The sequence below is a fragment of the Pituophis catenifer genome, unplaced genomic scaffold (genome assembly GCF_029215685.1).
Source record: "Pituophis catenifer annectens isolate HBS135680 unplaced genomic scaffold, rPitCat1.0.hap2 SCAF_1, whole genome shotgun sequence".
NCBI lineage: Eukaryota > Metazoa > Chordata > Lepidosauria > Squamata > Colubridae > Pituophis > Pituophis catenifer.
The window spans coordinates 140,977,485-140,992,934 of record NW_027256881.1 but is presented as its reverse complement, the minus strand read 5'-3'; positions in this window follow the sequence as shown (position 1 = coordinate 140,992,934).

Sequence of the window (15,450 nt, the reverse complement as noted above, 5' to 3'; positions counted from 1 at the left end):
CATCCTCTAAGGTCTGTAGGCATTCTTAGAAACAGGAAACAGTGGATGGTACGTTACTGCTATTATGGTGCATTGTTTTTTGTTTCAGGATTGTATGGTTTATTTTTTGGGGGAGGGGAGAATTCATTCTGTCCCTTGTAAGCTGACTAGCCCTGGGTCATATATGGAGTTAGGAAGGAAGGAAGGAAGGAAGGAAGGAAGGAAGGAAGGAAGGAAGGAAGGAAGGAAAGGTTTATTTTATTTTTATTTATTTATTTGTCAAGCATGTATAAGATAACAGATATAAGTATAAACATGATTATGAATACAGGAAATGGATATAAATAAATGGGGACAGTAGGACAGCGATGGTAGGCACGTAGGTGCACTTATGCACGCCCCTTAAGACATTTTAGGAATGGGGTGAGGTCAATTGGGTTATAGCCCAATGATTTGCATTCAAAACTGTCCACTTATTTAGAAAAAGAGGACTATGTAAACTTTGAGAGAGTCGTCTTGCAGGGGCACTGGACTGAGTAAACTGGGATTCTATGACTGGTTAGAGCCGTGGTGGCCCAGTGGTTAGAATGCAGTGTTGCAGGCTAATTCAGTTCACTGCCAGAAGTTCAATCGTGACAGGCTCAGGGTTGACTCAGCCTTCCATCCTTCCGAGGTTGATAAAATGCAGATCCAGATTGTTGGGAATACTGACTCTATAAATTGCTTAGCGAGAACTGTAAAGCACTATCAAGCGGTATATAAATCTAAGTGCTATTGCCGTACCCACCATATTATTTATTTATACACACACACAACGTCCAAATACCCCCGTAGCATATTGCTTACATTCCTCTAAATGCTACTGCGGAGGAACTCAGTGTAAGTTTTCTTCGACCTGATGTGCTCCAGATAAATGGATTTATCATCTCCATCTTTTACCAAGGAAGGGGTTAGGAGCTAGAATTCAAAGGGATCCGGAGGGAGAATGATGGTCTTGAGCATTACAGCTTAGCATCCATGGTTCATCAAAGCCTTTTTCTCCGCAAGACTAGCTTGTTTTCAGTGTTTATATAAACAGATTTTTCCCAACTCCAGTGAGTGGAGATGATACATCAAGCATGGCAGCAAATGGTTGAGGGCAATAACTCATATTAAAACGCCATCGATTCACACATCGCAGTGAGCAGTGCCACTATATTCACAAACACGAGGCTTATCCTAGTGCAGTGTTTCCCAAACTTTTGACATATGTGTACCCCTTCTATAATTTTCGTAACGCTGAGTACCCCTCATAAAAAACATATGCTTTAATAAAAATCAAAATATATTTATTTTTTCTTTTTTTGGTACATACACAAAATAAACGAAAGTTATATTATAAAGAACATTTATTTGATTCAATGAGAAGGATGAAATTGTTTATGTTGAAATTGTTACTAAAGCACGATAACAGGCGCCCGGAACTAACTATTTTTTTTTTTTTATTGCAAAAGTTTTACAATTACATTTTCACCCCTTTTTTCACCCCCCCACCACCCTCCCCAAACTTCCCATCCTCCCTAACCCTCCCTAACCCTCCCCCCCCCAGACTTCCCTATTACATACTCATAACTAATAACACTAATAAATAAACCTGAACCCATCCCTCCCCCTATATAATTTTTCCTCTTTGTCTCTTTACATTAAAATATTTCTAATACATTATTTTCAAATAAAAGCTATTTGATACTTTCTAGTTTGGTATTTGTTCTGAACATATTCTATCCACCTTTTCCATTCCCATTCATAAGTCTCTTGTGAACAATCTTTTAAATACGCTGAAATCTTCGCCATCTCTGCAAAACTGGCCATCTTCAAAGTCCATTCCTCGATAGTAGGCAAAGCTTCATTCTTCCAATATTTACCTATCAACAATCTTGCTGCTGTTATCATATACAATATTAGTTTTGTTTCACCCCGTGTAAAACCCTTAACTATACCCAATAAAAACAATTGTGGAGAAAATTGAATTTTTTTCTTCAAAACATTCTGCATGACCCACCAAATTTTTATCCAAAAAGCCTTAACTTTCCTACAGGTCCACCATACATGATAATACGTAGCATCCAAACATTCGCATCTCCAACATTTTGGCTGAACATTAGGGTACATACATGACAACTTTTTAGGATCTAAATGCCATCTATAAAACATTTTATAAAAATTTTCTCTCAGGTTTTGCGACTGTGTAAATTTAACATTCTGAACCCAAATTTTTTCCCAAGTTTCCAGCATCACTGGTTCTTCAAAATTCTGTGCCCACTTAATCATACAATCTTTAACTAATTCCGTTTCTGAATCTCTTTCTAACAAAACATTATAAAGCCTTTTAATATGCATTGGACCTTTCTCTCTTATATGTCTAACCAATTCTTCCTCATGCAACATAATACCAGTTTTTTGGTCCTCTTTCCATCTCATTTGTAATTGATTATATTGTAACCAGGTTAAATTAATCCCTTCGTCCAACAGTGTCTGCAATGTCTTCAGCTGCCATCTGCCCGCATCTGTAAAAAGAACCTCTTTGTATAAAAACCCCCCGAGTGACATTATATTTGTATTCCACAAAGTATGACCAAGATCCAGCCATAGCGGTATTTTATAATCCCATTTGAGTCGGTGCTTCTTCCAAACTTTCATCAGGGAGTCTCTAAGTATATGACTTTTAAATACTTTATCCACTTTATTTTCATAGAATAAGTAAGCATGCCATCCAAATTCAAGATCAAAACTTTCTGCATTCAATATTCCAGCCTTTTTATTTCCAAACCAGTCACTTGTTAAGGTTAAAGCTGCTGCATCATAATATAACTGTAGGTTTGGGAGTTTAAGGCCTCCTCTTTCTGGAACATCTTGCATAATTTTCAATTTCACTCTCGGCTTTTTCTCGTTCCAGACAAACTTATTCACACCAGACTGCCAAACTTTCAGTTGTTTATCACTTTTAAGCACCGGAATCATTTGGAACAAAAACAGAAATCTTGGCAAAATATTCATCTTAACTGCTGCTATTCTTCCAAGTAAAGACAGTTGCAGCTTTTTCCAAGTCTCCATGTCTTTCTGAACCTCTCGCCACAACACCTCATAATTATTTTGAAACAATTTCATATTTGATTCTGCAACCTGAATTCCAAGATATTTTACCTTAGGTACAATTTCAAAACCTGCCCTCCTTTCAAGCTCGTGTTTACGATCTTGTGTCATATTCTTAACTATCATTTTAGTCTTTTTTGAGTTCAGTTTAAAGCCTGAAACTCTACCATAGTCTTGTATAATGTCGTTCATCAGGATTATTGATTCCATTGGTTGTGATAGGGTAACAACCAGATCATCTGCAAATGCCTTTATTCTATAATCCTCTTGCCTTATCACTATACCTTTCAAAATTTTTGAGTCCCGTATTGTATTTAGCAAGACTTCCAATGTTAATATAAATAAAAGTGGGGACAACGGACATCCCTGTCTTGTTCCTTTTTCAATTTTAAACTCTGTCGTCAAACTTCCATTAATAATAATCTGTGCTTTTTGCTCTTGATAAATTGCTGAGATCGACTGTATAAATTGGTCCCCAAAGCCCATCTTTTTTAAAGTCTTTAGTAGAAAGTTCCAATCCACTCTATCAAAGGCTTTCTCCGCATCCAAAAAAACCAGCACTGCAGAAATCTGTTTATTCTTATCAAGATATTCCAATAAGTCTATTACTTGCCTTACATTATCCTTCATATATCTACCCTCAATAAATCCCGCTTGGTCCTCATGAATTACTTTTTGGATTACTGGCATCAACCTGTTGGCTAATACCTTCGCATAAATTTTATAGTCTGTGTTCAAAAGAGATATTGGTCTGTAGTTCTCTGGTTTTTTAGGACCAACTTGTTCCTTTGGTATCAGAGATATATAAGCAGTTGTCCAAGATGGGGGTATTTTACCCCCTTGTTGAATATTGCAAAATAAATCTCTAAGTTGTTCCACCATTTCAGCTTGTAAAGTTTTGTAATACACTGCAGTCAAACCATCCGTGCCAGGAGCTTTGGCTGTTTTTAGCTGCTTAATTGCTGCTATTATCTCCTCCTCTGTTATAGGATAATTCATTCTTTCCTTTTGTTGATCAGTAATTTTTGTAACTCTCTTATCCTTTAAATATTTTTCTATAAGTCCATTCTGCACCTCTTCTTTGGCATATAATTTAGTATAATAATCCACAAAAGCTTCTTTAATTAATTTTTGTTGAAAAATTTCTTTCCCTCCAATGTTAATACTATCAATAGTCCGTATACTTTGTTTTTTCCTCAGTGTGTAGGCCAACCATCTGCCCGGTTTATTGGCATTGCAAAATGTATTATGCTTCGCGTATTGTAAACTTGTTGCAACTTGTTCCGCCATAAGCATTTGAAATTGGTCTTTCAAAAGTTTTATAGCACTTCGTATTCATTCATCTGTTGGGTTTTTAATAAGTAATTGTTCCTTATTCTTTATTTCCATTTCCAACTCAGATCTTTTCTTTTGTCGGAACAGTCTATGTTTAGAATTCATGTAGATAAATACCCCTCTCATATAAGCTTTACTAGCGTCCCAAACAATTTCAATTGGGGTACCTTTATTCAAATTTATCTCAAAAAATTCTTTCAAATGCTTTTTAAGTTCTATTGTATTTTTTTCATATCTAAACAAATTCTCATTTAATCTCCAAGAGCGTCTCTCAACCTTATCCATCTCAATTTCTATCCATACAGGGCTATGGTCAGTCAAAGTTCTTGGAAAAATCTTTGTTCTTTTTGTCTTAATAAGTAGATCATTTGACAACAGGATAAAATCAATCCTAGAAAAGGATCTATGTCTATCGGAAAAGAAAGTATAATCCAATTCATTTGGATTATGTATTCTCCAAACATCTTTTAGTTCCATATCTTCTTTCAAATCAAAAAAAGTCTGCGGTAGTCTAATTCTAGACTTTGCCAAACTCTTTTTGTCTAATTTAGAATCAATTACTCCATTCCAATCTCCCATAAATAAAATAGATCTATAGTCCCATTGCACTATTTTAGTATGTAACATCTTGTAAAAACAATCCTGTTGTTGGTTGGGAGCATAAATTCCAATCAAGAGAATTTGACCGTTTGCTGTAAGCAATTCAATTGCTACAAACCTACCATCTTGATCTACTTCTATAACTTTTGCTGTTAATTTTTTATTTACATAAATAACCACACCATTCTTTTTCTGCGAAGTTGAAGATATATAATGTACTCCTAATTTTGAATTTATCAGATATTTCTGATCTTGAGTTGTAATATGCGTTTCTTGTAAACATATTATATCATTATTAAATTGTTTCAAATATGTAAATAGTTTCTTCCTTTTCTGTGCTGAATTCAACCCATTAACATTCCAAGATAAACACTTAAGGGTCATCGGCCTGTTTCTGGAGCGCAGAGCAAAATATTTGAAGTTCATCCAAGAGCTTCGATCTTGCTCCTCCCATAGCTCCACTCTCTTGTGGGGTACTCTTTGCTGCCTTCTTGTCTTGTCTTTCCTGTTGTTGTTGTTGCTTTTGTTTAAGTAACTTGGATTGAGCTCTAGTTATACGTTGATCTTTAACTTCAGTCAACTGAATCAAATCCAAAATTGGAGAAGAATCCAGCAAAGGCTCACTCAGAAAACCTCCTTCTGCACCTTGCACATTTTCTAATTCCTGCTTAGGCTGTTCTTCCAATTGCCTCTCTTCACTCTCCTTAATCTCCAAAACTGTAGATGTACGTGGAGATGGTGTTCTTTCCTTAAGAATAGTACTATAAAAATGTTGTGCCTTCTCCACAGTATTCAATCGATATCCTTCTCCCTTATATCTAAAAATTATCCCAGCTGGCGCATCCCACCGGAAGGGTATCTGTAAGTCTTTCAATTCCTTAACAAGAAAACCAAATTCTTTTCTAGCTTTCAGCATTTTAGGAGGTAATTCTTTAAAAATTACAAGTCGTGAGCCCCCCACTTGTACAGAGGTGTGAAAAGATTTTTGGAGGATTTCATTTCTAATTTCTCTCTCAGTAAAATATATGACCACATCTCTAGGCAGTTGTCTTTGTCTGGCCACCCAAGAGTTCACTCTGTAAATTTTATCTATTTTGTGAAATACCAAATCAGGGTTAACTTGTAAGATCTTAGCCAGGGCTTCAGAGCAAACTTGTCTCAAGTCCTGTCTCTCCTCCTCTCGAATTCCCCGAAGCCGTATGGCAAATTCCATCGCCCGGAATTGTATCATGACAATCTCATCTTCAATTCTCTGCATTTTATTATCAGCTTCTTCAATTTTATAGTCATTATCTTTCATCCTAACATTAACTTCTAATTTGAGTTCTTCAACTTTAAAATCAACTTTCCCAATAAAATTTGCCAGGCCAGACGCCACTTCTGATATTTTTTTGGTCACCATATTTTGATTCTGCTTCACCATATCTTTAACTTCATTAATTTCCTGCAGAAATTCCTCATGTGATTTTTGAAGTTTATGATCTATTTCCTGTTGAGATTCTTGAAATTTTTCATCCAAAGTTTTAGAAATAAAGTCTTTTAAATCTCCCACATCAAGTTCTTTTTTCTGAGTTTGTAACTGTTGAGCAGGGGGAAGTTGCGTTTGATGTTTATGTGTGGGGGATCCCCCCCCTGATGCCTTCCCTTCCTGCTTCTTTGAAGCCATTGTGCCACGTAAGCTAATTTTTCTAAAGAGGGAAGTTCTTTTTCCTTTCCCTCTTCCACAAAAGCTTCTAAAAAAGTCCCCCAGATTTAATCAAGTGAAGCTGAAGTAAAACAAAGTCAAATTTTAAAAAAAGAAATTTTTTCTTTAGATAGAGCAACTTTGTAGCAGCTTTATAACTTTGTAACAAAGCAGGAAGGCTTCACAAATCCACTTTCATTAGCTCGTTAACTCAAATGCTGGGCGCCATTTTTTTTTTCAAATCACTTTCACTCACTCACTTTCTCTTTTAAATTAGAAAGTCAACAAAGCACTGATACTTGCAGTTTTCAAGTTTCTGGATTCAAGTTGATATTTCCGTTGTTTGTTAAAATTAGTTCCTTTCGCTTTAAGAGTTTGCTGCTGCCGGCTTGTTCTGCTAATTAGCAGAAACGTCCCACGCCGCCCGGAGTTTCAGCAGGTTGGAAGGGAGCCGCGCCTGTTTCCTCCCCAGAAACAGTTCCCTGGGGGGTTACAGGGGCTCAACCTGTACCCTGCTATCTCTTCTCCTTCAATCTTCAAGATTTTGGAGTTTTCGAGCCGCTCCTCGATCGCGGGGCGGCTCTACAGGCGGCGGGGCTGGCGGTCTTTAAAGAAACACCGCCGTCGCCGAGGCTCGCAAACCGGAAGTCCGCCCGGAACTAACTATTAAAGAAGTAAGTTGTCTCTGTAATGAAGTGCAGTATATTCATGCCGTGTCATGCCTCACAAGACTGTCTAACTGTAGACAACACTGCAATTCTCCGGTGTTTAAACAGCTCCGCGGCTCAACGTCAACTGTTAATGTTCCCGCAGTTTAAAAATGGCCGAAGCCGAGCTGTGCGAAGGATGCGCAGAAGTTCCCGCCATAATGAGTTGCGATACGATGTACAATGGCCCCAGTTCCCGTGTAAAAACTGCGATACGCGCCTATTTCTTTCCTTGTTCTCTGGGCGCATCTAAGCACGGTGCAGTGGATATTCCCACGTGATCCCCACCAAACTCCGGTGCAACGTGTACCCCCACCAAACTCTTCCCGTACCCCTGAAGGTACGCGTACCACACTTTGGGAAACACTGTCCTAGTGGTTGTGTTATCAGAGTTCAAGGGTACTGTCTGTACCCCAGCCCTTCTGATGCGAGTGAGATGCTCCAGGTGTGATTTCAGATACTGAAATGATATGATGGCTGAGGAAAAAATAGATACGAATCAAAAGTTAAGAAAAATGGTGTTATGTTGTTAATAATTAAATTAATGGATTTTTCATTCTGAATATGCCTCATGAGTCACAACATTTATCTCAGTATCTTATTATAAGGAAGGGAATGTAGCTCAATATGATGGAAGCGTTTGATTCACATTGATTACTCCGCAAGAATATGAAACAATATCAAGTCACCCATTGACAGCACTGAAGCAAGTAAACCCCCACCGGTCTTTGCCTTTGAAACTTTATCCCAGAGGTTTGATGGATTTGTGTCTTCGCCTTTAGATATAATATACCAGACTCTTGGGATTCCCAACATATATTTGTCGAGAGAAAACCTTCGTAGAGAAAATCAATTCCTTTGATTCTCAACTATTCTCCTGGTTTTAATGGGGGGAGGGGGAACTCAGCAAAAACAGAGGGGGGAAAAAAGCCCTAGGGGACTAATTATCTCTAGGCAGCAGATAAGAAAATCTATGGTTATTCAATAAGGCAAAGTCTGGAGTTGATCTGATGAAGAAGTAAGAGATAAAAGGAAATATTAATCAGTAATTTAAAAACTCTCTCTGGTACCCTGAAGCAAAGGGTTTATATTTCTGGTTTTTTTAAAAAAAAATCTGTCTTTATTAGTACTTGTAGGATTGGAAATACTCATGGACTGTGCAACCAGATTAGCAGAATCAGTAGAGGCCTTGTGTCTTGAATATTAACAAGCCCTCTGGGTTGCAATCTGGAGATGATGCTTCTGTTTTTAATGATCCAGAGGCATCAGGAGAGGGACTACTGTTGCATCTCTTACCCCCATTTGGATCCAGGCCCAGGCCCTTAAGTCCCTGGGCCTTCCATATGCTTCAAAGCAGATGAGGAAGAACATAACATAGGATGGAAAGAACTGGCCAAGAGATGCACCAGTGGTACATCTTTCTGAGACATATTCAAGGTTATTTATACAATGGGAAAAAAATCCACTAGATATAATAGCTACAATGCCTGGGGGGGAAATATACATTAACAGTGTGAAAGGCAGAACTTAGTTTGGACTCACTATGGAATGATTAAATGTGTTTGGCCATTGATACAATCACTTTTGAGTGTCTGCTCTGACATTGTGAAGTACAAGTTGCTATTGAGCTCACTAGAGAAGGTTGAACAGGGAAGCAGATGGGCCAATGACCAAATCTCCATTGGAGAAATAAATGTGAAGCTAACTGAACATGTGTTAGGGTTCATAATCCTGCCTGGTATGAGGCAGTGGGAATCATTTTTTGAGGTCTACTGTCATTTGGAATTATGTAAATGCTGCAACAGTTAAAGTTTCAAATACAGGTAGTCCTTCACTTACAACAGTTCGTTTAGTGACTGTTTGAAGTTATAACTTTGCACTGGAAAAAAGTGACTTATGATCATTTTTTACATGTACAACCATTGCAGCATCCCAATGGTCACATGATCAAAATTCAGATGTTGGCCACTGACTCCTATTTATGACAGTTGCAGTGTCCTGGGGTCATGTGATCCCATTTTGCAACCTTCTGACAAGCAAAGTCAATGGGGAAGCCAGATTCATTTAACAACCGAGTTACTAATTTAACAACTGCAGTGATTCACTTAACAACGGTAGCAAGCAAGGCTGTAAAATGGGGCAAAACTCACTTAACAAATGTCTCACTTAGCTACAGAAATTTTGGGTTCAATGGTGGTCGTAAGACAAGGACCACTGTAAATAGTCCCTCACACTGCCTTGTTCAATTCTGTGGCACAATTACAGCTTTTGGGGCCCTGAAATGTGTACAAGACACTTGTAGCAGTAGAATATTTGAGCATGGTGATCTACCTGATTCCATTCAATCTGGATTCTGTCAGCCACAGTGTGGAGGGTAGGGCGTTCCTGAAAGGTTATAGGTGTCTTTGATGGTGGATTCTGGTCGAGAGATAAAGCTGTTTTGGTGCCCTGATGAAGTACATTTCTGCAATTGTTATCAATATAGTTGTCTGTGATATCATTTTTTGAATCAGCTGAAAAGATTGGGATTTGGGGGCACCATCATGTAATAGTTCTGCTCCTATTTGTGGAATAGGTTCCTGAAAACATTTGGAAATGGCGGCCAGTCTTGCCGTAGTATCACATTCAGTGCTATTTGATAGCTATCTAAAAGCCCTCGAGTATGGTAACCAGGAGATTTGGGGTGAGGTGTCACCAACAGGCTGTCAATATTTAGTTCTGTAAGATGAGAAACAGAAGAGGCCCTGGGGAATTTAATCAGTGCTGGAGTACAGTAGTGAACTGAATGAAGATCTGAATGAAGATCTATACGTTGAAAAAAAATCCTGAAAAGGAGAAAAGTTCAGGGACTCAGTAGTTCCTGGAATTGAAAATTAGGGGAATTGCCTGGTCTGGGCAGAATTGCACTCCCCATGAAAGAAGGGGTGTGCAATCTGTAAATCCTTGGATCCATCATTGTTTACTGGAGTCCCACATGGCTTTCATGATTTAGGAGCACTTATTATCAGCTGAGCTTGATTCATCAACTCTGCTTTGGCTGCTGGTTTTAGTTCATATGTGAGTTTTTCAAAATGGACACAGCAGTTTTTCCCTCCTTAATGCTTCCAAACATGATGAGTTGGTGCATCTAAATCTCCTCTTTCAGAATACCATGCAGAAAGGCTGTAGCGATACCTATGTGCCCACACACAATTCTCTAAATGCTGCTATACTTAGTACAATTGTGATGCTTGCATGTATAACCACTGGCTCAACAACTTCATCATAATCTTCACTGTAACCTACTAATTTGCTACTAATCTTGCTTTATGGGATTGCACATTTCCATGGACATCATGCTGTGTTTTGAAAACCCACTTAGAGCTTATAAGGCTTTCTTAGTTTGGTTGTTCTGTCAGAATTCCTGTTTCCTTTTCTGAAGGATCCCATTCTCCCTGAGCATTCTCCATCCATTTCTGCTGGCAGTCCCTGTACCCCTTTACATTCATACTTCTTTAGATCTTTGGGATCTTCTTAATTCTGATTCTTAGTCTGGTTGATATTGGATATCAGGAACCCCTTCTGAATCAGATACTCTTTCAGATTAGAATAGGAATAATAGGGCAGTCTATTCTCCAAAGCACCTGAAGGCAGGACAAGAAGCAATGGATGGAAAATAATCAAGGAGAGAAGCAACCTAGAAGTAAAGAGAAATTTCCTGACAGTCAGAACAATTAATCAGTGGAACGACTTGCCTGAAGAAGTTGTGGGTGCTTGACCACTGGAGGGTTTTTTTTTTAAATAAGAGATTGGACAATTGTTTGTTTGAAATAGTATAAGGTCTTCTGTTTAGGCAAGGAGTTGGACTAGAAGACCTCCAAGGTTCCTTCCATCTCTGCTATTCTGTATTCTGTATTTTTCTCACTTAGTTTCAGGAACTCCTTCTGACCATCCAACCCTGTGTTCATGTTCAGGACTGGTGTCATTTGTTGCTTCCCTTTATGAGCTCCCTGGGTAGATCCAGGTGTGTTACTGGGGAAACTAGTATAAGTTTGCTGAGAATGCGGCATCAGGAGTAAACTAGGCCATTGCCAGTATATGAGACTCCTGGCTTCACATATGAACAGTCTTTCCTACTTGGTTTCTCTGCATCATCATTTGCATGAATCAATCATATGAAAGTGAGTCAGTCTCGGCTTGTCGTTCGTTCAGAACTGCGATAGGAAATAATCACCAGTAACACACAGAGAATCAGGGTTTACTTTGGCAATGATAAGCTTGCAGTCAAAAGTAAAGTACAAGTCGGTGTTTTGGTTCAAAGTCAGCGCTGGGTGTAATCACACCACAGCGCTATTTAACAAAAACTCAGCCCCTTAAACATACATCCGGTGATTATCAATCAAGCACCCCCCACTCCCTTAACAGTAACAGCTGCGAGCAGCGAGGACAGCAGAATCGGAGAGGCCCAGCAACGTCATCAATCATTGCCCTGAATGCTGCTATCCAGGAACTGTTTGTGTGTTCTCTGCGGCTGCTTATCTCCACTCCTTCGTCTCCCACACCCCCCATTGATGGCGAGCTCCGGCAGGACTCGACAGGCAGGTAATTTTTCCTAAACCTACTGCTGGGTTTGAGAGAGACCTACTTAAAATATAGCTGAATCAAGTGAAATACAATTACAGCAGGCTTTAGTTCTTCATTTCTTGATGTCTATAAAGGGATATAAGAAAATCTGATATTGTCCTGATGTTTTCTCTCAAAAAATGTGCTGGATGGAGAAGCCATGCAAAAAAATAAAATAAAATTGGATTGGGCCACTGAAGAGACCACTGTGGGTCAAACTGAACTGGCCACTGGCTGTACAACTGACCCAGACTCTCTTAAAGATTTAGGTGGACATTTTACTCATCTCAGGACTGTATAGTATTCCTTGATTCTTCTTACATCCCTAGTAGGTATGACTATATCTGATTTAATTGTCTACTTTTGTTGAGTGAATGTTTAAAAATAATTTCTTAATGGATTTTGTCCATTTTTGGCATAATTTGTGTTCAGGGTTAATCTGAACCAGGTGATAGATCACCCCCCCCCCCCCTTTCTAGTTGGAAAAATGGCACATGGCTTACTTTTATTCTCTCTTCAACTTGATGGCAGCCAAAAATGTTGGAAAATAACCCTTTCACCCAGGACCAGCATTTGGGTTGATGGAAACAGGAGTTCAACACATCCTAGCATCCTTTTAAATTTTATTTATTTATTGACTTGTAGACTCCTTCAATCAAAACTGATTTCTGTGCAGTGTAGAATTCACTCTCTCTTAAACCAAACATATAAAGGAAAACAATATTTCACTGTTCGTCTGCTATCTTCTACCCCCCCCCCCATTTCTCCTAGAAAGTTCTGTGAAATAGCAATAGCACTTAGACTTATATACCACTTCACAGTGCTTTACAGCCTTCTCTAAGCAGTTTACAGAGTCAGCATATTGCCCCCAACAATCTGGGTCCTCACTTTAGGTATCAAATGGATACTTTTCAGGCTTCTGTTCTCATGATAAAGATAGGGGGAGTGGTAGTCATTTGGAAATCAATCATCTATTGCAGTCTTCTCCCAAATCTCTTCTGTGCTGTTCTGACCCATTCTTTTGTCTTAACCCCACTTTAACTAAAAAGCTCTTCCCTGTTTTTTCCCATATTGGTCTGCTCTGGTTTTTCCCAACCCACATTTGAAAGTTCTAAAGAGCATTATGCTAAGGAGTAAGTGATGCATTATTCCAAGAAGCATGACATAGGTAGATCTGAAACCAACCCCATTCCCTTGAAGCAGCAGGACTCCTGACACTCTTCGGGTTGTTGTGAGAGAGGTGAGTGATAGTGACAAGTTACAATCAAGCAACAAAGCAATCGTTGGTCGTGCATCTCATTGTATCACTATGGTGGTTAGAATGCAGTACTGTAGGCTAACTCACTGCTCACTCCAGGAGTTCAATTCTCACCCGCTCAAGGTTGACTCAGCCTTCCATCCTTCCAAGGTAGGTAAAATGAGGACCCAGATTGTTGGGGGCAATATGCTGACTCTGTAAACTGCTTAGAGAGGGCTGTAAAGCACTGTGAAGCAGTATATAAGTCTAAGTGCTATTGCTATTTTTTGCAATACTGGATAGAAGGTTGATGGATATTCACAGCAGCTTTCCCTTCACCCACTGCAGTCTTCCCTAGTTGTCCACCTTCCCTTCCATTCTAAACAAGCAGCCAGAGCAGTCTTCAAACTGCTTCGCTTTTAGCTCTGGATGTTACAAAGCAAATAATAAACAAATAAAAACGCTTTATAAAGATAAAGGTAACATCTATGGTAAAGTCTATAAAAATGATAAAGGTAACTTCTCTTTTACCTTTGGTTCTACTGGCCACACAGACCCATCTAAGTAATTTTCTTCGCAATGATATGGAAGTGGTTTGCCACTGCCTTCATCCAGGATGTTTCCTCAACCATTCTTGGCATATCTGGTGGTCTCCCATCCAACTGCTAACCAGGTCCAATCCTGCTTAACTTTGCAAGATCAGGCAAAGTTGTCCAGGTATTCCTATTTAGCTGAGCATTATAAGCACCAAAAAGAGCAAACTTGTTCAACTTTCAAAATAATGCTTAAGAAAAAAGAAACTGTTTATGGGCTCTTTGGTTTGGCTTGTGGTCAATTTTTTTCTCTCCTCCTTGTAAGCTGATGAGCAATCACTTCTAAGAGCTTCCCTTGACCTCTGGGACAGCTACTGCTGAATTAAAGTGGAATGATTATAGTGTCTCATTTGAAACCATTAAAGATTCAGCCCTGTCTAGAGTGAATTGCAAGACTCACTGTCAGGAGTATTTAACCCTAATGCACAAATTGTGGTATGGTTATTTTCAGGTGCTGGCAATGTTATGGGTACTCATACAAGCATGTCTATATGATAGAAGCACTGAAGCACATTGCTCCAGTCCAACAAAACACAAAAATAGAACTACTTTGGCTGAGAGCAATATGTTAGGACTACTTCAGGATATTGGATTTCATGGCACCCATGACACCTTTTCCCTCATAGTTGGCCAACTCTCAACCATGACATCTTGACAAACGTATCTTGTCTTTTATGTACACTGAGAGCATATGCACCAAAGACAATTCCTTGTGTGTCCACTCACACTTGGCCAATAAATAATTCCTATTCTATTCTATTCTATTCTATTCTATTCTATTCTATTCTATTCTATTCTATTCTATTCTATTCTATTCTACTCTACTCTACTCTACTCTACTCTACTCTACTCTATTCTATTCTAGAGTTGGGACCCAAGGGAGCTTCTCTTTCGGATTTCGACAAATGGGGAGAAGTCATTGGGAAAAGGTAGTCCTACAGAGGCTCAGGTCTATTCTATTCTATTCTATTCTATTCTATTCTATTCTATTCTATTCTATTCTATTCTATTCTATTCTATTCTATTCTATTCTATTCTATTGTTGGGACCCAAGGGAGCTTCTCTTTCAGATTTTGACAGATGGGGAGAAGTCATTGGGAGAAGGTAGTCCTACAGAGGCTCAGGTCCATAGCCATGATGGGCTTTAAAGATGATAAATAACATCTTTAATTGCCCCTAGAATCAAACTGGCAGTTTTCAGGGCAGAGATGTCAACTTCGTGAGTGGGGCAAAGGGAACATTGTTCCCTTCATGGTGCTGCGTTGTTGCTGTGTTATAACAACAATGGGACAACTAATGCAGAAGAACTTTTAGTCTGCTTTGCGTAAGCAGAATCCAATTTTTTGAGGCGATACTTGTACAGAAATGAAACAAAGATTTCCTGTATGTACTGGTTAAAAGTCTACACCAGTAGAAGGATAATGTTGGATGCTTTGCAAATACAAAGGATCCAATACAGGAGAAATTTATAGCTCAGAGTTGAAATGAGGGGTCCTTGGTGCTCTCTGAGCTTGCTTGTTTTCTTGCAGACGTTTCATTACCCAAACTCGGTACCTTCATCAGTTCTGGCCTGCATTGATG